Consider the following 8,759-nt stretch of genomic DNA (forward strand, 5'->3'; position numbering starts at 1 on the left):
GATAGGATAAAGGATAGGATAGGATAGAGGATAGGATAGGATAGAGGATAGGATAGGATAGAGGATCGGATAGAGGATAGGATAGGATAGAGGATCGGATAGAGGATAGGATAGGATAGAGGATAGGATAGGATAGAGGATAGAGTAGGATAGAGGATAGGATAGGATAAAGGATAGGATTGGATAGAGGATCGGATAGAGGATAGAATAGGATAGAGGATAGGATAGGATAGAGGATAGTATAGGATAGAGGATAGGATAGAATAGAGGATAGGATAGGATAAAGGATAGGATAGGATAGAGGATAGGATAGGATAGGATAGAGGATAGGATAGGATAGGATATTGGATAGGATAGGATAGGATAGAGGATAGGATAGAGGATAGGATAGGACAGAGGATCGGATAGAGGATAGGATAGGATAGAGGATAGGATAGGATAGAGGAAACGATAGGATAGAAGATAGGATAGGATAGATGATAGGATAGGAAAGAGGGTAGGATAGGATAGAGGATAGATTATAGGATAGGATAGAGGATAGGATAGGATAGAGGAGAGGATAGGATAGAGGATAGGATAGGATAGAGGATAGGATAGTATAGAGGATAGAATAGGATAGATGATATTATAGGATAGAGGATAGGATATGATAGAGTAAACGATATTATAGAGGATAGGATAGGATAGAGGATCGGATAGAGAATAGGATAGGATAGAGGAAAGGATAGGATAGAGGATAGGATAGGCAATTGGATAGGATAGAGGATAGGATAAGGTAGAGGATAGTATAGGATAGAGGATAGGATAGGATAGAGGATAGGATAGGATAAAGGATAGGATAGGATAGAGGATAGGATAGGATAGAGGATCGGACAGAGGATAGGATAGGATAGAGGATAGGATAGGATAGAGGATAGAGTAGGATAGAGGATAGGATAGGATAAAGGATAGGATTGGATAGAGGATCGGATAGAGGATAGGATAGGATAGAGGATAGGATAGGATAGAGGATAGTATAGGATAGAGGATAGGATAGAATAGAGGATAGGATAGGATACAGGATAGGATAGGATAGAGGATAGGATAGGATAGGATAGAGGATAGGATAGGTTAGGATAGAGGATAGCATAGAGGATAGGATAGGATAGAGGATAGGATAGGATAGAGGATAGTATAGGATAGAGGATAGGATAGGATAGGATAGAGGATAGGATAGGATAAAGGATAGGATAGGATAGAGGATAGGATAGGATAGAGGATCGGACAGAGGATAGGATAGGATAGAGGATAGGATAGGATAGAGGATAGAGTAGGATAGAGGATAGGATAGGATAAAGGATAGGATTGGATAGAGGATCGGATAGAGGATAGGATAGGATAGAGGATAGGATAGGATAGAGGATAGGATAGGATAGAGGATGGGATAGGATAGAGGATAGGATATGATAGAGGATAGGATAGGATAGGATAGAGGATAGGATAGGATAGGATAGAGGATAGGATAGAGGATAGGATAGAGGATAGGATAGAGGATAGGATAGGATAGAGGATAGGATAGGATAGAGGAGAGGATAGGATAGAGGATAGGATAGGATAGAGGATAGGATAGAGGATAGGATAGGATAGAGCATAGGATAGAGGATAGGATAGGATAGAGGATAGGATAGGATAGAGGATGGGATAGGATAGAGGATAGGATATGATAGAGGATAGGATAGGATAGAGGATCGGATAGAGGATACGATCGGATAGAGGATAGGATAGGATAGAGGATCGGGTAGGTAATTGGATAGGATAGGGGAGAGGATAAGGTAGAGGCTAGTATAGAATAGAGGATCTGATAGAGGATAGGATAGGATGGAGGATAGGATAGGATCGAGGATAGGATAGGTAATTGGATAGGATAGAGGATAGGATAAGGTAGAGGATAGTATAGGATAGAGGATAGGATAGAGGATCGGATAGGTTATTGGATAGGATAGGGGAGAGGATAAGGTAGAGGCTAGTATAGGATAGAGGATCTGATAGAGGATAGGATAGGATGGAGGATAGGATAGGATCGAGGATAGGATAGGTAATTGGATAGGATAGAGGATAGGATATGGTAGAGGATAGTATAGGATAGAGGATAGGATAGAGGATCGGATAGGATAGGATAGAGGATAGGATAGAGGATACGATAGAGGATCGGATAGAGGATAGGATAGGATAGAGGGAAGGATAGGAGAGAGGATAGTATAGGTAAGTGGATAGGATAGAGGATATGATAAGTTAGAGGATAGTATAGGATAGAGGATAGGATAGGATAGAGGGTAGGATAGGATAAAGGATAGGATAGGATAGAGGATAGGATAGGATAGAGGATAGAATAGGATAGATGATAGAATAGGATAGAGAATAGGATAGGATAGAGGATAGGATAGGATAGAGGATAGGATAGAGGATAGGATAGAGGATAGGATAGGATAGAGGATAGGATAGGATAGAGGATAGGAAAGGATAGAGGATAGGATGGGATAGAGGATAGGATAGGATAGAGGATAGGATAGGATAGAGGATAGGATAGGATAGAGGATAGGAGAGGATAGAGGATAGGATAGAGGATAGGATAGGATAGAGTATAGGATAAGGTAGAGGATAGGATAGGATAGGATACAGGATAGGATAGGATAGAGGATAGGATAGAGGATCGGATAGAGGATAGGATAGGATAGAGGAAAGGATAGGATAGAGGATAGGATAGGTAATTGGATAGGATAGAGGATAGGATAAGGTAGAGGATAGTATAGGATAGAGGATAGGATAGGATAGAGGACAGGATAGGATAAAGGATAGGATAGGATAGAGGATAGGATAGGATAGAGGATAGGATAGGATAGAGGATCGGATAGAGGATAGGATAGGATAGAGGATCGGATAGAGGATAGGATAGGATAGAGGATAGGATAGGATAGAGGATAGGATAGGATAGAGGATAGGATAGGATAGAGGATAGGATAGAGGATAGGATAGAGGATAGGATAGGATAGAGGATAGGATAGGATAGAGGATAGGAAAGGATAGAGGATAGGATGGGATAGAGGATAGGATAGGATAGAGGATAGGATAGGATAGAGGATAGGATAGGATAGAGGATAGGATAGGAAAGAGGATAGGATAGAATTGAGGATGGGATAGGCTTGAGGATAGGATAGGATAGAGGATAGGATAGGATAGGGGATTGGATAGGATAGAGGATAGGATAGGATTGAGGATAGGACAGGTTAGAGGCTCGGATATTATAGAGGATAGGATATAATACAGGATATGATAGGATAGATGATATTATAGGATAGAGGACGGGATAGGATAGAGGATACGATCTTATGGAGGATAGGATAGGATAGAGTAAAGTATAGGGTAGTGGAAAGGATAGGATAGAGGATAGGATAGGGGATTGGATAGGATAGAGGATAGGAGGCGAAAGAGGATAGGATTGGATAGAGAATAGGATAGAGGATAGGATAGAGGATTGGATAGGATAGAGGATATTATAGGATAGAGGATAGGATAGGATAGCGGATAGGATAGGATGTAGGATTGGATAGGATAGAGGATAGGATACGATAGAGGATAGGATAGTATTGAGGATAGGATAGGATAGAGGATAGGATATAGTATTGCATAGGATAGAGGATAGGATACCATAGAGGATAGGGTTGGATAGCGGATAGGATAGGATAGAGGATGGGATAGTATAGAGGATAGGACAGGATAGAGGATAGGATAGAGAATAGGATAGGATAGAGGATAGGATAGGATAGAGGATAGGATAGGATAGACGATAGGATAGGATACAGGATAGGATAGGATAGAGTATAGGATATAGGATTGGATAGGATAGAGGATAGGGTAGGATAGCGGATAGGATAGGATAGAGTATAGAATATTATAGAAGACAGGATAGGATAGAGGATAGGATAGAATTGAGGATAGGATAGGATAGAGGATAGGATAGGATTGAGGCTAGGATAGAGGATAGGATAGGATAGAGGATAGGATAGGAAAGAGGATAGTATAGGATAGAGGATAGGATCGAATAGAGGATAGGATAGGATAGAGGATAGATAGGATAGAGGATAGGATTGGATAGAGGATAGGATAGGATAGAGGATCGGATAGAGGATAGGATAGGATAGAGGATCGGATAGAGGATACGATCGGATAGAGGATAGGATAGGATAGAGGATCGGGTAGGTAATTGGATAGGATAGGGGAGAGGATAAGGTAGAGGCTAGTATAGGATAGAGGATCTGATAGAGGATAGGATAGGATGGAGGATAGGATAGGATCGAGGATAGGATAGGTAATTGGATAGGATAGAGGATAGGATAAGGTAGAGGATAGTATAGGATAGAGGATAGGATAGAGGATCGGATAGGTTATTGGATAGGATAGGGGAGAGGATAAGGTAGAGGCTAGTATAGGATAGAGGATCTGATAGAGGATAGGATAGGATGGAGGATAGGATAGGATCGAGGATAGGATAGGTAATTGGATAGGATAGAGGATAGGATATGGTAGAGGATAGTATAGGATAGAGGATAGGATAGAGGATCGGATAGGATAGGATAGAGGATAGGATAGAGGATACGATAGAGGATCGGATAGAGGATAGGATAGGATAGAGGAAAGGATAGGATAGAGGATAGGATAGGTAAGTGGATAGGATAGAGGATAGGATAAGTTAGAGGATAGTATAGGATAGAGGATAGGATAGGATAGAGGATAGGATAGGATAAAGGATAGGATAGGATAGAGGATAGGATAGGATAGAGGATAGAATAGGATAGATGATAGAATAGGATAGAGAATAGGATAGGATAGAGGATAGGATAGGATAGAGGATAGGATAGAGGATAGGATAGAGGATAGGATAGAGGATAGGATAGGATAGAGGATAGGATAGGATAGAGGATAGGAAAGGATAGAGGATAGGATGGGATAGAGGATAGGATAGGATAGAGGATAGGATAGGATAGAGGATAGGATAGGATAGAGGATAGGAGAGGATAGAGGATAGGATAGAGGATAGGATAGGATAGAGTATAGGATAAGGTAGAGGATAGGATAGGATAGGATACAGGATAGGATAGGATAGAGGATAGGATAGAGGATCGGATAGAGGATAGGATAGGATAGAGGAAAGGATAGGATAGAGGATAGGATAGGTAATTGGATAGGAAAGAGGATAGGATAAGGTAGAGGATAGTATAGGATAGAGGATAGGATAGGATAGAGGACAGGATAGGATAAAGGATAGGATAGGATAGAGGATAGGATAGGATAGAGGATAGGATAGGATAGAGGATCGGATAGGATAAAGGATAGGATAGGATAGAGGATAGGATAGGATAGAGGATAGGATAGGATAGAGGATCGGATAGAGGATAGGATAGGATAGAGGATCGGATAGAGGATAGGATAGGATAGAGGATAGGATAGGATAGAGGATAGGATAGGATAGAGGATAGGATAGGATAGAGGATAGGATAGGATAGAGGATAGGATAGGATAGAGGATAGGATAGGATAGAGGATAGGATAGAGGATAGGATAGAGGATAGGATAGGATAGAGGATAGGATAGGATAGAGGATAGGAAAGGATAGAGGATAGGATGGGATAGAGGATAGGATAGGATAGAGGATAGGATAGGATAGAGGATAGGATAGGATAGAGGATAGGATAGGAAAGAGGATAGGGTAGAATTGAGGATGGGATAGGCTTGAGGATAGGATAGGATAGAGGATAGGATAGGATAGGGGATTGGATAGGATAGAGGATAGGATAGGATTGAGGATAGGACAGGTTAGAGGCTCGGATATTATAGAGGATAGGATATAATACAGGATATGATAGGATAGATGATATTATAGGATAGAGGACGGGATAGGATAGAGGATACGATCTTATGGAGGATAGGATAGGATAGAGTAAAGTATAGGGTAGTGGAAAGGATAGGATAGAGGATAGGATAGGGGATTGGATAGGATAGAGGATAGGAGGCGAAAGAGGATAGGATAGGATAGAGTAAAGTATAGGGTAGTGGAAAGGATAGGATAGAGGATAGGATAGGGGATTGGATAGGATAGAGGATAGGAGGCGAAAGAGGATAGGATTGGATAGAGAATAGGATAGAGGATAGGATAGAGGATTGGATAGGATAGAGGATATTATAGGATAGAGGATAGGATAGGATAGCGGATAGGATAGGATGTAGGATTGGATAGGATAGAGGATAGGATACGATAGAGGATAGGATAGTATTGAGGATAGGATAGGATAGAGGATAGGATATAGTATTGCATAGGATAGAGGATAGGATACCATAGAGGATAGGGTTGGATAGCGGATAGGATAGGATAGAGGATGGGATAGTATAGAGGATAGGACAGGATAGAGGATAGGATAGAGAATAGGATAGGATAGAGGATAGGATAGGATAGAGGATAGGATAGGATAGACGATAGGATAGGATACAGGATAGGATAGGATAGAGTATAGGATATAGGATTGGATAGGATAGAGGATAGGGTAGGATAGCGGATAGGATAGGATAGAGTATAGAATATTATAGAAGACAGGATAGGATAGAGGATAGGATAGAATTGAGGATAGGATAGGATAGAGGATAGGATAGGATTGAGGCTAGGATAGAGGATAGGATAGGATAGAGGATAGGATAGGAAAGAGGATAGTATAGGATAGAGGATAGGATCGAATAGAGGATAGGATAGGATAGAGGATAGATAGGATAGAGGATAGGATTGGATAGAGGATAGGATAGGATAGAGGATCGGATAGAGGATAGGATAGGATAGAGGATCGGATAGAGGATACGATCGGATAGAGGATAGGATAGGATAGAGGATCGGGTAGGTAATTGGATAGGATAGGGGAGAGGATAAGGTAGAGGCTAGTATAGGATAGAGGATAGGATAGAGGATCGGATAGGTTATTGGATAGGATAGGGGAGAGGATAAGGTAGAGGCTAGTATAGGATAGAGGATCTGATAGAGGATAGGATAGGATGGAGGATAGGATAGGTAATTGGATAGGAAAGAGGATAGGATAAGGTAGAGGATAGTATAGGATAGAGGATAGGATAGGATAGAGGACAGGATAGGATAAAGGATAGGATAGGATAGAGGATAGGATAGGATAGAGGATAGGATAGGATAGAGGATCGGATAGAGGATAGGATAGGATAGAGGATCGGATAGAGGATAGGATAGGATAGAGGATAGGATAGGATAGAGGATAGAGTAGGATAGAGGATAGGATAGGATAAAGGATAGGATTGGATAGAGGATCGGATAGAGGATAGAATAGGATAGAGGATAGGATAGGATAGAGGATAGTATAGGATAGAGGATAGGATAGAATAGAGGATAGGATAGGATAAAGGAAAGGATAGGATAGAGGATAGGATAGGATAGGATAGAGGATAGGATAGGATACGATATTGGATAGGATAGGATAGGTTAGAGGATAGGATAGAGGATAGGATAGGACAGAGGATCGGATAGAGAATAGGATAGGATAGAGGATAGGATAGGATAGAGGAAACGATAGGATAGAAGATAGGATAGGATAGATGATAGGATAGGAAAGAGGGTAGGATAGGATAGAGGATAGATTATAGGATAGGATAGAGGATAGGATAGGATAGAGGAGAGGATAGGATAGAGGATAGGATAGGATAGAGGATAGGATAGTATAGAGGATAGAATAGGATAGATGATATTATAGGATAGAGGATAGGATATGATAGAGTAAACGATATTATAGAGGATAGGATAGGATAGAGGATCGGATAGAGAACAGGATAGGATAGAGGAAAGGATAGGATAGAGGATAGGATAGGCAATTGGATAGGATAGAGGATAGGATAAGGTAGAGGATAGTATAGGATAGAGGATAGGATAGGATAGAGGATAGGATAGGATAAAGGATAGGATAGGATAGAGGATAGGATAGGATAGAGGATCGGACAGAGGATAGGATAGGATAGAGGATAGGATAGGATAGAGGATAGAGTAGGATAGAGGATAGGATAGGATAAAGGATAGGATTGGATAGAGGATCGGATAGAGGATAGGATAGGATAGAGGATAGGATAGGATAGAGGATAGTATAGGATAGAGGATAGGATAGAATAGAGGATAGGATAGGATACAGGATAGGATAGGATAGAGGATAGGATAGGATAGGATAGAGGATAGGATAGGTTAGGATAGAGGATAGCATAGAGGATAGGATAGGATAGAGGATAGGATAGGATAGAGGATAGTATAGGATAGAGGATAGGATAGGATAGAGGATAGGATAGGATAAAGGATAGGATAGGATAGAGGATAGGATAGGATAGAGGATCGGACAGAGGATAGGATAGGATAGAGGATAGGATAGGATAGAGGATAGAGTAGGATAGAGGATAGGATAGGATAAAGGATAGGATTGGATAGAGGATCGGATAGAGGATAGGATAGGATAGAGGATAGGATAGGATAGAGGATAGGATAGGATAGAGGATGGGATAGGATAGAGGATAGGATATGATAGAGGATAGGATAGGATAGGATAGAGGATAGGATAGGATAGGATAGAGGATAGGATAGAGGATAGGATAGAGGATAGGATAGGATAGAGGATAGGATAGGATAGAGGAGAGGATAGGATAGAGGATAGGATAGGATAGAGGATAGGATAGAGGATA

The sequence above is a fragment of the Halictus rubicundus genome, unplaced genomic scaffold (assembly GCF_050948215.1).
Source record: "Halictus rubicundus isolate RS-2024b unplaced genomic scaffold, iyHalRubi1_principal scaffold0050, whole genome shotgun sequence".
In the NCBI taxonomy this organism is placed as follows: Eukaryota; Metazoa; Arthropoda; class Insecta; order Hymenoptera; family Halictidae; genus Halictus; species Halictus rubicundus.